This window comes from Colobus angolensis, unplaced genomic scaffold (genome assembly GCF_000951035.1).
Source record: "Colobus angolensis palliatus isolate OR3802 unplaced genomic scaffold, Cang.pa_1.0 Scaffold153, whole genome shotgun sequence".
NCBI lineage: Eukaryota > Metazoa > Chordata > Mammalia > Primates > Cercopithecidae > Colobus > Colobus angolensis.
The window spans coordinates 1,761,379-1,775,715 of record NW_012114633.1 but is presented as its reverse complement, the minus strand read 5'-3'; positions in this window follow the sequence as shown (position 1 = coordinate 1,775,715).

The following is a 14,337-nucleotide window of genomic DNA, read 5'->3' as shown; positions in this document are numbered from 1 at the left end:
GCATGTGGAAGAGAAAGTAGCTTTCATAAATGAGGGAAATGTGTTGGTTTTAGGGAAGAATACAAGCAAAGATTGTGAAACATTAGCAACCTGTCTGTAACTTTTAGCTAAATCTGATTTTCTCTCTATTTTCGGTAAAGGAATTAAAGACTAGAAATAGAAAACTTGTCAAAAATTTTTATTGGAGTTATCTTCCTAAATCAACATGTAGCCATGTGTGGTGGCATGCACCTGTAGTCCTGGCTCATCAGGAGGCTGAGGCCAGAGGATTAGTTGAACCCAGAAGTTTGAGGCTACAGTTGCTGGGATCACACCACTGCACTGAGTGACAGAGCAAGATCCTGTCTCCAATATGTATATTGAGACACACACACATACACACACACACACACGTAATAACTAAAAGGTAGCCATTTGGGATTGAGATTTCTCTTCAAATAGAGTCAGAAAATGTCACATAACTGCCCAAGTCTGAGTTAGGTATGACACTGAACAACGGAAGAGGCTCTTGGCCAGAAAATGTTACTCAAATGGGAAGAAGAAAGGAGGGAAGATGAGGAAACAGGGCAAAGGAAAGATAAACCCAGTGAGAATACTCGATTCTTTTCTTGTAATCATGGACTCGTAGAACGTAGCAGCAGAGGTTCCATAGAGATCACCTAATTCCTGTTCCTCAACTGTATTGTAGATAGCAGTCACTGGTTAACTTCTACTCAAGGCAGTATTTACAATTTACACTGCTCTAATTGTTAGAATGCTTTACCTCACACTGAGCAGAACTATCTTTCTTAGATTTGATGGGTGCTGGTTTTGTCCTCTGGAAAACATAGAATAATTCTTCTCTCTTTTTGGCCTGACAACCTTTCAGATGTTTAAAGACAGCTGCCATCTCCCTTCTGTATTTTAAAATAAATGGATAATCAAGGACAGTTATAATCACCTGAGATTTGTATGACAGGAACATTCTGGGGAATTTCACACCAGCTCTATCTAGACAATCTAAGCAGAACAACCTGACAGCTACAGAAGAGTCCCCAAGATAGATTTACTGTCCTCATCTCAGTTTTCTGGCCAAAAGTCTTAAGAATGTGAAATGCTAATGCTATTTTGAGTACTTTGTTCTCAAGCGGAAGCTAAATTAAATCTTGTGCTCATGAAATGTGATACGATTTCAAAATGGCTGTTTTCATTATTAGCCCAATTTTACATCCTTGGTTTTGTGATGTAAAAAGAATGAATTCAGTGCAACTAAAAGATCAACATGATGTTTTGCCAAATACTTAGATCAACAACAAGTGATTATTGCATATTTAATTTTCTTTTCTAGAATCACAGAGACACAACTTAACAGTAATTTACAGTTTTGAATGTAAGATGGCAGGTATGGAAATCACCCAGCAAACATTGGTTTTTGGATACCTAATTGTGTTGTCTGTAATTTACTTTTAAAATACTTTAACATAGTGATTTAGTTTTAGTGTACAGTGTTAGCGTACAAGTCTATTCAGGCGAAGGTTGGTTACCATTTGGAGTACCCTGATTGGGAATATATCCTAATTGGGAATACTGGGAATGGTTATGCAACACTGGAGAGACATGAGTCAGAGACACTTCAGCAAGTTTTCTTCTTAAGTTTTGATCAACACCAGAGATTTTGTTAATGGCTAAATTATTAGAAATATGTTTATGTTTATTAGAAATTATTTCTGTATTGATAAAATTAGTAATGATAAGGAAATGTGGATTTTCTGAAAATATTACACAGAAATTCCTATTTTTCTTGCATAGGACATAATATTTTTAAAGTCCCAATACTTGATAGCTTTCAGAATGGTACTCCTGACTTCTGACTGAACCAGTAGATCATTTCTATTTGATTTGAAAAATCTGACCATTTCTATTAAAAAATTAGGTAAATCCTGCCACTATAATAAACCTTTTCATTCAAGGAGTCATCAGAGTACATAAAAAGGTAGAGATCTGGGACCTCCTCAAGCTTACAGAACAGGTTCTATGACTGCTTTTGTGCCTACTTATCTGTATGTGTGGCAGAATGCCATCTGAGACTTCTTTCCATTGTATCATTCTGTCTGGTGGCCAGGATTTAGAAGAAAAGACCTATGGCTCTCATCTACCTAGAGTTATGAAAAGTGTGTTAAATTGGATTATTGTTTAAAAGTACTGTGTAAAAAGAACACTTCCTCACGCTTTGACTTTTGGATGACCACAGAGCATGCTTTAGCCAATGTGATGTTGTGACGAAGACAGGGGTTAAAAATGGGCTTGTTCAGTAGGCTTGCCCTCTTGCATCTCTGCTAAGACCATGATAGAAATATGTTCTAGGTGCCCTTCTGGTCCAAGAAAGATGAGAAACATATGGAGCAGACTTGGATCTCAACTGCAGCTTAGAATCACTCAGATGAAATCAGCTGGGTGGTTGTTTGATATGTGACAATCACTGACTGATATTCAAGGCTGCTAGTATTTATCCCCCAAACCTAATGATCATGAATGCTCAAATTAGCCAAAGTAGTAGACAATTTTCAAATAATGCTTCATTTAATTCTCACAACAAATCTGGGAGGTAGACATTATATTTTCTATTGTATAGATAAAGCAATCAAGGCTAAGAGAGATAAAAACAACTTGGATCGAATCACACCACTAGGAGAAATAGAAGGAGAATTAGCTCTAAAGAGACTGTAGAGTGCATCCTCTTCCATTACACTGCATTGCTCACTGACATGATTTGCTTAGATTGAATTGAACTTTTTAGATAAAGATGTATCCATGCATGCAGCAAGAGAGACAACAACTGAACACATAATTCGATGAGGGTCATTCACGTGCATGCTTACTCAGCCAAGTCATCTTTAATGAGCACCTACTATGTGCCAGTGCATTGTAGTATGTCCTAGGGATTTAATGATTAAGCATGATAGACATTGTCCCTGTCCTCACAGGGCATCTAATCTTATTATGGATGTGTTTAATATATACATGCTTTAAATTTTGTTTGTGATGTCAGAATTTGGCCTAATTATACACTGTGTATATAAACAACAGCCCTAGACAAAGGGAACTTTGTTCCTGATGGAGTGACTTTTCAGGTGGTAGCTACTAACTATTTGGAATGCAAGTAACAACTACGCTCAGAAATGCATTCAACTACTAAATGCATCTGAGGGTTGTTCTTCCACACAATGCTCCAGTATATTGCAGTCAGAGAGTTGGAGAATAACAAAATTACTCCTACTGTTCTGCAGGGGGAAAAAAGCAATAGGATATTATAATTCTTATTAATAAACATTATTAAACTCAGACAATTTCTGAAGTTTAGAATAAAAATAATTAATCTACTGAAAGAATGGTAAACTAGAAAAGATTAAAAATTATAATTAAAGAATGAAAATGACATTTGGTATCAGAGTCATCTCAGCAGACTATCTGAACAGTGCACTAAACAAAGTGAATTATTTCTACCATAATAATGGTATTTACTGTAATACAATGGCATACTAGAAATCTAATTGCAACCTGTCAAGGATTAAAAAACCACAGTTATAATATGAAAATACAGGAATAATAGATATGATCTGTATTTCTAAAGGAATATGGCAATGCTACTATATGGTTCAATTTTCAGATATCAGGATTTAATATAATAAGAAAAGACAGAGAAAATGAAAATTGGGGAAACTTTTGAATAGATGCTTTAAGAAGGGGATTTGCAACCGATTGGAAACAGGCTGATTTGATTACATTTTAATGTGAGATAAAGTAAAGATGGGGTAAATCCAAAGTAAAACATAATTATAAGTTTCTGCATAATCCCTGGCAAAATATTAAAGATTAGATTTCAGAATTGTGTTAGTAGTTCCATATAACTTTTACTATTCATAGTTACCCATTGTACATTAAGCATTGTCAGAAACAAAAAATATATTCATAAATGGAAAAATAAAAAAAGATTTAATAAGATATATGGATTTTAAAGTTTTGTCTTTTTTTTTTTGAGACGGAGTCTCGCTCTGTCGCCCAGGCTGGAGTTCAGTGGCGCGATCTCGGCTCACTACAAGCTCCGCCTCCCGGGTTCCCGCCATTCTCCTGCCTCAGCCTCCCGACTAGCTGGGACTACAGGCGCCCGCCACCCCGCCCGGCTAATTTTTTTTGTATTTTTAGTAGAGACGGGGTTTCACCATGTTAGCCAGGATGGTCTCGATCTCCTGACCTCGTGATCCGCCCGTCTTGGCCTCCCAAAGTGCTGGGATTACAGGCTTGAGCCACCGCGCCCGGCCTAAAGTTTTGTCTTTTCTCAAATAAAGGAAAAAATAAATAAAACACAATAGAGAACAATCTAAATACTAGGGTATGAGTGAGGTGACAGAATGATATGAATTCATTTTTAAATAGAAAAAAATTAAGTGCAAAGTACTTTATTAACAAAGCATGAACATACCATTTTATATACTACCCCCTGATTTATTTTCACAATGTTTTATGTGTATATATGTATATTACACACACACACACACACACACACACACACACACACACACACACAAAATAAGTCCCATGGGAGCACATTTGAATGGCTATGCATGAGTCATGGAGGTTAATTGGCCAAAAATTCGGATAAGTAGTCCTATTTCCACAATGGCCAAAAAAGATGAGCATCATTTATTCTAACATACACATAACCCTCAAATGTGATCAGAAAAATCAACAGCTCTTAAATACTGATAATTGATAGATTCACAGTACTGATACATAGGTGAGAATAATAGCTTCATTTCAGGTAAGTACAAGGGATTTGGGAATATCTGGTTATGAAGAGTCTAAGATTGAAAATAAGTGTTGATAGAAACTGTTCATGAAATGTGGCCACCATCCATTCTCTATTCTGAGAAACAATGTGATAATAATCTGGTGATTTTGGTCTTTTTTGTCTGTTTGTCCCAAGTGCAGAAGCTAATGGACATACAGAAAATAAACTTCTATTAAAAACCTTGATGAGTGATAAAGGCCATCTGCCAGCAGCTGGTGAAGTGTACTTTGACAGGTTGTATATTGTAGTGAGAGAGAGAGAGAGAGACTATTAGAAGATATTTTCATAAATATTTGCGGATTTTTTTGTAAATGAAATTAAAACATAAAACACAGAAGGCATATTGTAGGGAAATATAAGTCAAAATTGCATTCCTAAAGTACTGTCATCTCTGAGGAAATTGTATTAGTTTTATTCATCTCAAAGTATTTTTCTGATGTATGTAATTAAATAATGATAATATTGACTTCTATTTAAAGATACATTATTTTATTATTATGTTATTTTGCTGAATTCATTATAGAAGATATTGACATTTGAGATGGGTTAGAGTACTAGAAGGCATAGATCTGGCTATAAATTTATTATGTTTTAGAATAATATTTATTTTCTCTCTGATTATAATGGCACTACACTGTAACGAATTTGGATCATAAGAATCACCCAAAAAAACAGACAAATCTGCACTCCTACCATACATTGTAGGTGAGATTATAGGTGTCATCATTCTGGCATGTTTCCTTCTAATAATTTTACTGCTCTATTTAGAAAATATATACATATTTTATGTATACATTTGCTTCCGGGGGTTTTCTTAATTTTATATCAGCAACATTTTCCTATGTGATTAAAATTTTTAATAAACATTTTTTTTTTTAAGCAGAGTCTCTTTCTGTCACCCAGGCTGGAGTGAAGAGCGCACTGGCATGATCTTGGCTCACTGCAACCTCTGCCTCCCGGGTTCAAGCGATTCTCATGCCTCAGCCTCCCAAGTAGTTGGGACTATAGGCACATGCCACCATGCCCTGCTAATTTTTGTGTTTGTTTAGTAGAGATGGGGTTTCACCATGTTGGCCAGGCTGGTCTTGAACTCCTGACCTCAAGTGATCTGTCCGCCTTGACCTCCCAAAGTGCTGGGATTACAGGCGTGAGCCACCATACCTGGTGAGAAACATAAGTTTTAATTGCTATGTAATATTCCATTACATAAATGAACTCTATATTTGGTGTTCTATTTATTTATATATTTGTTTTTGTGACTTTAAATGACCTAAGAATTAACATGTTTGTATTTCAGAATATTTTTTTAGCAAAGATCTTTACAACTGGAATTATTGAGTCAAAGGCTAAATGTTTAACATGAAGCTCTGGTAAATACTGGCTAGCTGTTTGCCAAACTTGCTTGATTTTCCTTCTGAGTACAGAGATAGGCTACATTTCTCAGCCTCCCTGGAAGTGAGGTAAGGACATGAGAATGAATTCTTCCCAAAGGAATGTGGCAGAAGTGATACAATCATGCACAATGCTTCCAGGTCTGGCCTAAAATTACCTCTTACACAATTCTCAAGGCTCTCTCCTTCCTTATTTGCTGATGGTGTGTCAATGCAGGGTGAGCTTGGAAGGCACTTGTGAAAGACAGCAGAGCATTTGTCAGGCTGTTTCTGAAGAACTGTGGGGCAGAATACCCTTCATTCCCACTGGCTTGAACTGATATCAGATTGAGAAATAAAATTCTATTATGTTAAGATACTGAGATTTGGGGGTTATTCATTTTAGTGCTAGCATAATCTTAACTAATAGAGATATTAGCATTGAAACTGAGGTACTACTCTGTAATAAAAACCTAAAATATGTGGAATCAGCATCGGGTAGTGAGGACATTAATATCAGAGGATAGGAAGATGGAGACTCATGTAATACAGTGGTAAAATATGTGTTAACTACTCACAATAGCAAAGACATAGAGTCAGCCTAAATGCCCATCATTGACAGATTGGTTAAAGAAAATGTGGTACGTAAACACCATGGAATACCATGCAGCCATAGAAAAGTGTGAGTTCATAGTCTTTTGCAGGAACATGAATGGAGCTAACTGGAAAACCAAATACCACATGTTCTCACTTACAAGTGGGAGCTAAATGATAAGAACTCATGGACACAAAGAAGGAAGCAACAGACACCAGGGTCTACTTGAGGGTGGAGGGTGGGAAGAAGGAGAGGAGCAGAAAAGATAACTATTGGGTACTGGGCTTAATACCTGGGTGATGAATTAATCTGTACAACAAATCCCATGACATGAGTTTACCTATATAACAAATGTGCACATGTACCCCCAAACCTAAAATAAAAGTTAAAAAAGAAGTACGGAAGATAAAATCTGTGTTAAAACTGTCACCGGAAATAGCATAAAGGCAGCCAGGTACTTATACAGCCTGTAGCTCTAGGGAAAGAGACTGGAAAACAGAATTTTGGGATACGTGTTGGTGGTTACTGGCTTCCATTAGGAAGGTATTAGAAGAAAAAGAAAATGGATCAGTAAATAGCTTGACAGGTTCCAAGCAGAAATAAAAATAAATAGAGAGAGAGAAGAAATTTGGGGCATCAAAGAGATTGAAACACCAACTGTTTTTAGATTCCAAACAATAGGAAATACAATTAAAGGTGTAGTTTTTTTCTCCCAAACCGTGTGACTTCAGGGATGCTGGCATCAAATTGGGTGCATGTGAGAGAGGCATGAAGCTGAGGAAGCAAGGAAAGAAATAACGGATAATAGTTATGTTTATGAAAGAACTTTGGGTAGGGTTCCACATAAGCCTAGACTTAAAAAGCCATTGACAGCCTGAGCCTTAAAATCACCCTTGAGGCCGGTCGCGGTGGCTCATGCCTGTAATCCCAGCACTTTGGGAGGCTGAGGCGGGCGGATCACGAGGTCAGGAGATGGAGACCACAGTGAATCCCCGTCTCTACTAAAAATATAAAAATTAGCCGGGGGCGGTGGCGGGCGCCTGTAGTAGCAGCTACTCCGGAGGCTGAGGCTGGAGAATGGCGTAAACCCGGGAGGCGGAGCTTGCAGTGAGCCGAGATGGTGCCACTGCACTTCAGCCTGGGAGACAGAGCGAGACTCCGTCTCAAAAAAAAAAAAATCATCCTTGAGCCCCCCAACAGAGAAGTTTCTTATCAAAAGCAGAATCAGGGTCGAGGAAAAGCACTCATTCACTCTCAAGTAGGGCCTTTGGGATTCACGAATGATTCCATTTACATGAAATACTCAAAAAAGCCACATCTATGGAAGCAGGAAGTAGATTAGTAGTTCCTCGGCATTAGCGTGGGAGTTACAAATGGGCATGAGGGGCCTTTGCAGGGTACTGGAAATATTCTAAAGCTGGATGGTGGTGAGAGTTGTACAACTGTGAATTTACTAAAAATCATTGAATTGTATAGTTCAAATAAGTAAATTTTACGATATGTTAATTACATCTCAAAACAACCTTTTAAGATAAAAACCTGTGCTGGGATGGATCCAGAAGCCAGCCCAAGCGGCCGCCTACTTCTCTTGAACTGGGAGCTAACTCTGGTACTCTCTCTACTGGCGGGGTGTTGCTGATCCAATGTGCATGGATTTAATTGCAATGGAGAAATAGTCATGGGGAGATGTCCCTTAACTGTAGCCCTGTCACAGGGTGTCTGTAGCCCCATTGCCTGATGTCTGTTTGTAGCTTCACCATGGGGTGTCGGTGTCTATAGCCTCATTGCTGGGTGTCTGTTCGGCTCTTGGGAGGTCTTGGCTCTTTCTAACTAGTAGGTTGGCTCTTTCCAACTAGTAGGAAGAGTCCTGGTTTGGGAGACTTCTTCTCCATCAGGACGATTTCGTGGAGGTTTCTCAGACGGAGAAAAGGAGGATAGTTTGGAAGGGATACTCTTGGAGTTCTCGGTTGGGAATCTGATTTGGAAGGCCTTCTGTCCGGCTCGTCTTTGTGTGTGTTTGCATATGTGGAAGGGATCTCAGAAGGGGTTGCTGATGGAAGTCCAGCAGGCCTAACTCAGAGAACCCTCCTTATTTGTCTGGTCACATTCAGTGAGCCCTAAAGAAAGCTCAACAGGCCTGTCTGTCTCTGCTCTTCACTTTTTCCAGAGACCCCATGTGAATTACCATTCGGAGGTTGCCCATCCCCACCTGCAATGGATCAAAGGCAAAAGGGACCAACGGGAAAAAGTTTGAGCTTTGCCAGGTTGATACTGGGTGCTGAAGGAGGTGCTATGTTTGTTTTGATGTGTGTATTGCCGGGATGGGAAATGATAATTCAATTTCCCATACTGCCTGTTGGGTAGCATCTGGCAAAGTAAGAATCTTGCTTATGGTTCCATAAAACAGGAAAGGGTGATTTTTTCTTGAAAAGTGGCTTGAACCCCACAGCTATGGCACAGTGAGCAGGGTCAGCAGAAGCCACTCTGTTCTTCTGGAAGCTGCAGAGAAAGGAAGCCCGGAAGCCTGGTATGCCGGCAAAAATGATAAGAAATTCTTACCAGCCAAGTTCCTGGTCTCTCTCTCTCTCTGTCTGGGTAAATGGTAAACGTCACTATTTGTCTCTCTACAAAGATTTGATTAAGAAAAAGGATTTGTGAGACTAGTCTTAAGCGGTAGCAAATCTGGTGTACTTTGTGCTAAGAATTTGTCCTTCTGTATTCTGTAATGGAGAAAGGAGTATCACAGGATAGAATGTGGGTTTAGGACCCTTCTGAGCCTGCTTTTCAAGTCAGCCCATCAGGCTTATGAGTCACAAAGTTTGCTACAGGTCTCTGAAACCAATACTGTATGAAATTTCTCTGTCTTGTTTTGTTTCCTTAAGAGCTTAACCTTGTGACCATGTGGGGATACTTTCTCTTGGTTTCCACCATCAGAGGACAGGAATTTTGAGGTTCATCTCATAGTTAACCCTAAAAATTTCCTCGGGCAGTTAAAAGCCTTTGCAAGCTTCAAATTTGCTTCTCTAGGCTCCTTCTGGGAAGAGCAATAGAAACTGCTCATTGCTATAACTCATTAGCTAAAACTTTGCTTTTTGACAATGGTGGCCTGGCTTCTACTCTTGGCTTCTGAAATGACTCCTTTCTGTTTTTTTTATTTATGTAACTTTGCCATTTATTGAGGTTTTTTTCCCCCCTCATGGATAGTTTCTGATTTCCCGTCTTGAATTTTCCCTTCTCTAAATGACCCTGGGGAAGATTCTACATCTTGCAAAAAAAGAAACTGCTTACCACGTCTTTGAGACACCTGTGTCCCTGGTCAAATTATAACCTTAGTTACAACTGATTGATTTCATGTAGGAAGTTACCTGTGGTAGAATTCAAAAGTCAAAAATATTGGCCACTTGGCATGGCTAGAGTTGGGTAACAAAAAAATTTTAAAGGACTTTTTTTTAAGAGTGCTATGGTTAAAAGTCAGCTTAATTAAAAGTGGATAAACAAGCTATAGGCATATTTAAAAAGCCTCTATGTTTTTCTCTTCTTGGAACTTGTTTTTCTGGAAAAAGGTTTTTTTTCTTCTCAGTTGATGGAATTATTTTTCTCCATTTTCTTTCTTTGTTCACTCTTAATGCACACACAACAGGCTCTTCTGGTAGCCTGGGACTCACTGGGAAAAGGAGAAGGCACCACAGACCCCGTTTTGGGTAAAACCTCCATTTTCCTCATGAAACCCCAGGAATTAAAAATGGATAGATCCCTCTCAAAATCAAAGTCTCTGTTCTGTTTTGCTTTGTGTTATCTGATGGTTTTGAGTTTTAGGAGTATCAGAAATTACTTGCATTGTGAGAGAGCTTTGGTGTGTAATAACTAGGTAGGAAATATGCTTTAAGGGATGGCTAATAATAGTTATGGAGGGATACTTGACCCTTTGCACACTTGGATCAGAGAAGCACGCTACTGTCCACCTGGAAGATAAGGAAACATCTCCACCCTGCACTGGAAGATAAGATCCCCATGGGGGATGGACTGATGACAAAACAGATTGATTGGCTTTGGGTTGTCTTGCAATGAAATGTATGGTAAAAGCACTGCACTGTCTTCTTCAGTAGTATTTCCTTCCTTCTGGGGATCCAGAATCCAGTATAATATGGCAAGCTTAATTTTGGGGATATGTCTTTGCCTTCAGCTGCTTATTTACTGCTTATTTGGCCCTAGAAATGCATGCTTTCCTGGCCCTGTTCCTCCAAGGGCTCCACTCTGAAGCCAGTAATCCAATTAAGAAACCGGCAAATGAAAACTCTTACAAGTGCCAAATCTTCTGTCTGTCTGTATTTATATGTGTTGGGTGTCTGTGTTATGTTTATATATAAAAGAACTCTGATTAATTGGCTTTTGAAAACTAAGCACTTAAATCAAATATTTTGTCAGAAAAATAGAAAATTTAATGCGTTTTTGTTCATGTGACTTTAGCAATCTTTTGGAAATAATGACAGTTTTAAAGATTATTGGTAATGGCCGGGCACAGTGGCTCACGTCTGTAATCCCAGCACTTTGGGAGGCCAAGGCAGGCGGATCACCTGAGGTCAGGTGTTTGAGACAAACCTGGCCAACATGGCAAAACCCCATCTCTACTAAAAATACAAAAATTAGCTGGGCGTGGTGGTGGGTGCCTGCAACCCCAGCTATTCAGGAAGCTGAGGCAGGGGAATCACTTGAACCCCGGAGGCAGAGGTTGCAGTGAGCAGAGATTCCATCGTGGGACTTGGTCTCAAAAAAAAAAAAAAAAAGGCCTTGAAAATGTAGACATTTGGTCTAAATTAAGGTCAGATATCAGATTTGCTATATGCTTTAAGGTCAAACTGACTAGATTGACTTTGTAGGACTAACAGCCACAAGATTAGAAACTATGGCTTAGGAGTCGTGCAGGGAGAGGCAACAAGATTCTGACCACCCCTAAACTGCTCCTAAGATCAGTGCTTGAGATATTTTGCAGACCCTGCACTTGATGGATCAGCTGACCCCACCCAGATCGATAAACTGGCTCATCTGATCTTGTGGCCCCCACCCAGGAACTGACTCAGCACAAGAAGACAGCTTCAACTCCCTGTGATTTTATGCCTGACCAATCAGCACTCCTGGCTCTCTGGCTTTCCCCCACTCACCAAGTTATCCTTCAAAACTCTGCTCCCAGGCCAGGCCCAGTGGCTCACGCCTGTAATCCCAGCACTTTGGGAGGCCGAGGCGGGTGGATCACAAGGTCAAGAGATCAAGACCATCCTGGCCAACATGGTAAAACCCTGTCTCTACTAAAAATACAAAAATTAGCTGGGTGTGGTGGTGCACGCCTATAGTCCCAGCTACTTGGGAGGCTGACGTAAGAGAATCATTTGAACTTGGGAGGTGGAGGTTCTAGTGAGCTGAGATCAAGCCACTGCACTCTAGCCTGGTGAGGGAGTAAGACTCCCTCTCAAAACAAAACAAAACAACAATTAAAAAAACTGCTCCCCAAATGTTTGGGGAGACTGATTTGAGTAATAATAAAACTCTGGTCTCCCTCGAAAGAAAAATAAAAAAATTTTTTAAAAACCTGTGCTAGTGATCACAGAGGAAAATAAGCACTTGGTAAGCATGAAATTTGGGGTAACATCTTTGGGGACATCTAGTAAAACCTATTCATATTTCATATATTTATATTGTCTTTCCTAGCAATTCCACTTCTAGGAATTTATTGTAAGGAAATGGATATGTGATACAAGGTTGTTTCTTGTAAAGTTGTTTACAATATTGAGTAATAGAAATAAATGTCAATCAATAAGGGATTAGTTAAATCACATTAGGATCTATCCAAACATAGAAATAGTCTACAAGTCTTTCCATGGAAACCTTACTGTAGTTACATGGAGAACTATCTAACAACAACAACAACAACAATGCAGTTCAAGTATGGTGTTTATGGCCTGGACCTATATATGTTTACCAAAACATAGGGGGTATGCTATGACATGAATGCTTGCATCCCCCCAAAATTCATATGTTGAAACCTAATCACCAATGTTATGATATTAGGAGGTAAGGCCTTTGGGAGGTTGGGGGGAGTGGTCAAGAGGGAGAGTGGAGCCTTCATGAATGGGATTAGTGCTCTTATAAATGAGGCTCCAGAGAGCTGCCTTGACCTTTCTCCATGTGAGGACATATGGAGAAGCTGTCCTTTCTATGAACCAGGAGGCAGGCCCTACCAAACACTGGATCTGCCAGCACCTTGATCTTGGACTTCCCAGCCTTCAGAACTGTGAGAAATAAATGTTTGTTGTTTATAAGACACTCATTTATAGTATTTTGTTACAGCGGCCCAAATTTACTAAGACAGGGTATAAGAGTAGAGGTTCCAACTTTTACTTTTCCTGAAATAAGTGAATTCCTTTTAGCCATTACATATTATCAGGCAAATAGCAACAAAGACATATATACTTTGGAAACAAGTGTGAAAATAGTTAAATTTGTGTGCATGTGTGTAATACATTTGATATTAAATAATCCATTTGACATACATTTTCACATTTTAATTTGGCATTGACGAATTAAATCTTATAATTCACCTTTGTTTAGTTTGTCCTGTGAACTGATTTATATTAATAAGTTAGTACCATAAATAAAATCTGGTCTGTGTTCTGGAGAAGATCCAACTCTGTGACACAAGACATAGGATCATGGTATCTTTTAAAAAAAATGGGCTAAAATAGGTGTGGTTTGAAGTAAAGGTCAGTCCTTCAAGCTTATCCTTCACAATCACCTAAAGAAAACTGAAAAGAGGGCATTTCAAACTTGATTCCTACCATGAAGGAAAGGCAGAAAGAATTTGTAAATTTCTTTCATATAAGTAAATATTTAAGAAATTTACACATCAAATACACTGGGAGAAATAAATGTGACTCTAAACACCTATTTCTCACAGTATGTTACAAACATATTTGCTTGAGGGATTTATGATATTTGTTGATAGATGCTAAAATCCAAAGTATCTTTCTGTCCATAGATCAATCAAATTTAGGATAAAAATGAGTACGTATATCAGCTCATGTATCAAACTTTTATGAATAGACTGGAGCCACTCTTAGGGGGCAGATAAGAAAAAGCCCCTCAAAAGGCAATTATTTTTCGAGCTTCTTCAGCATTGGCAGCAGGAGAAAACTGTGCTAGAAAGTAGTACCACCTTGCAGTTATTTCAAAAAGGAGCAAAAGTAGCATATTCTACTTGCAGCATGACCTGAATTCTAGGTCATGTAGATATCCACAGAAAACGATGAATTTAAATGAACAAAACCTGAATTGACAGGTTACTGACAAATTGTTAATTAGACATTGTTTGGAACCAATGACTATTCATGACAATAAAAATAGGGTGTATGTTTGTAAGAAGGAGAGAAACACTTGGATGTGAGGCACGGGACATTAACTGCCTGAAAAATAGAAAATAAGGAGGCTATTTGGGAGATAAAGCACTGAACTTTTATTTCATTTAAGAAACTGTGGTTCCTTTGAGTCCTTCT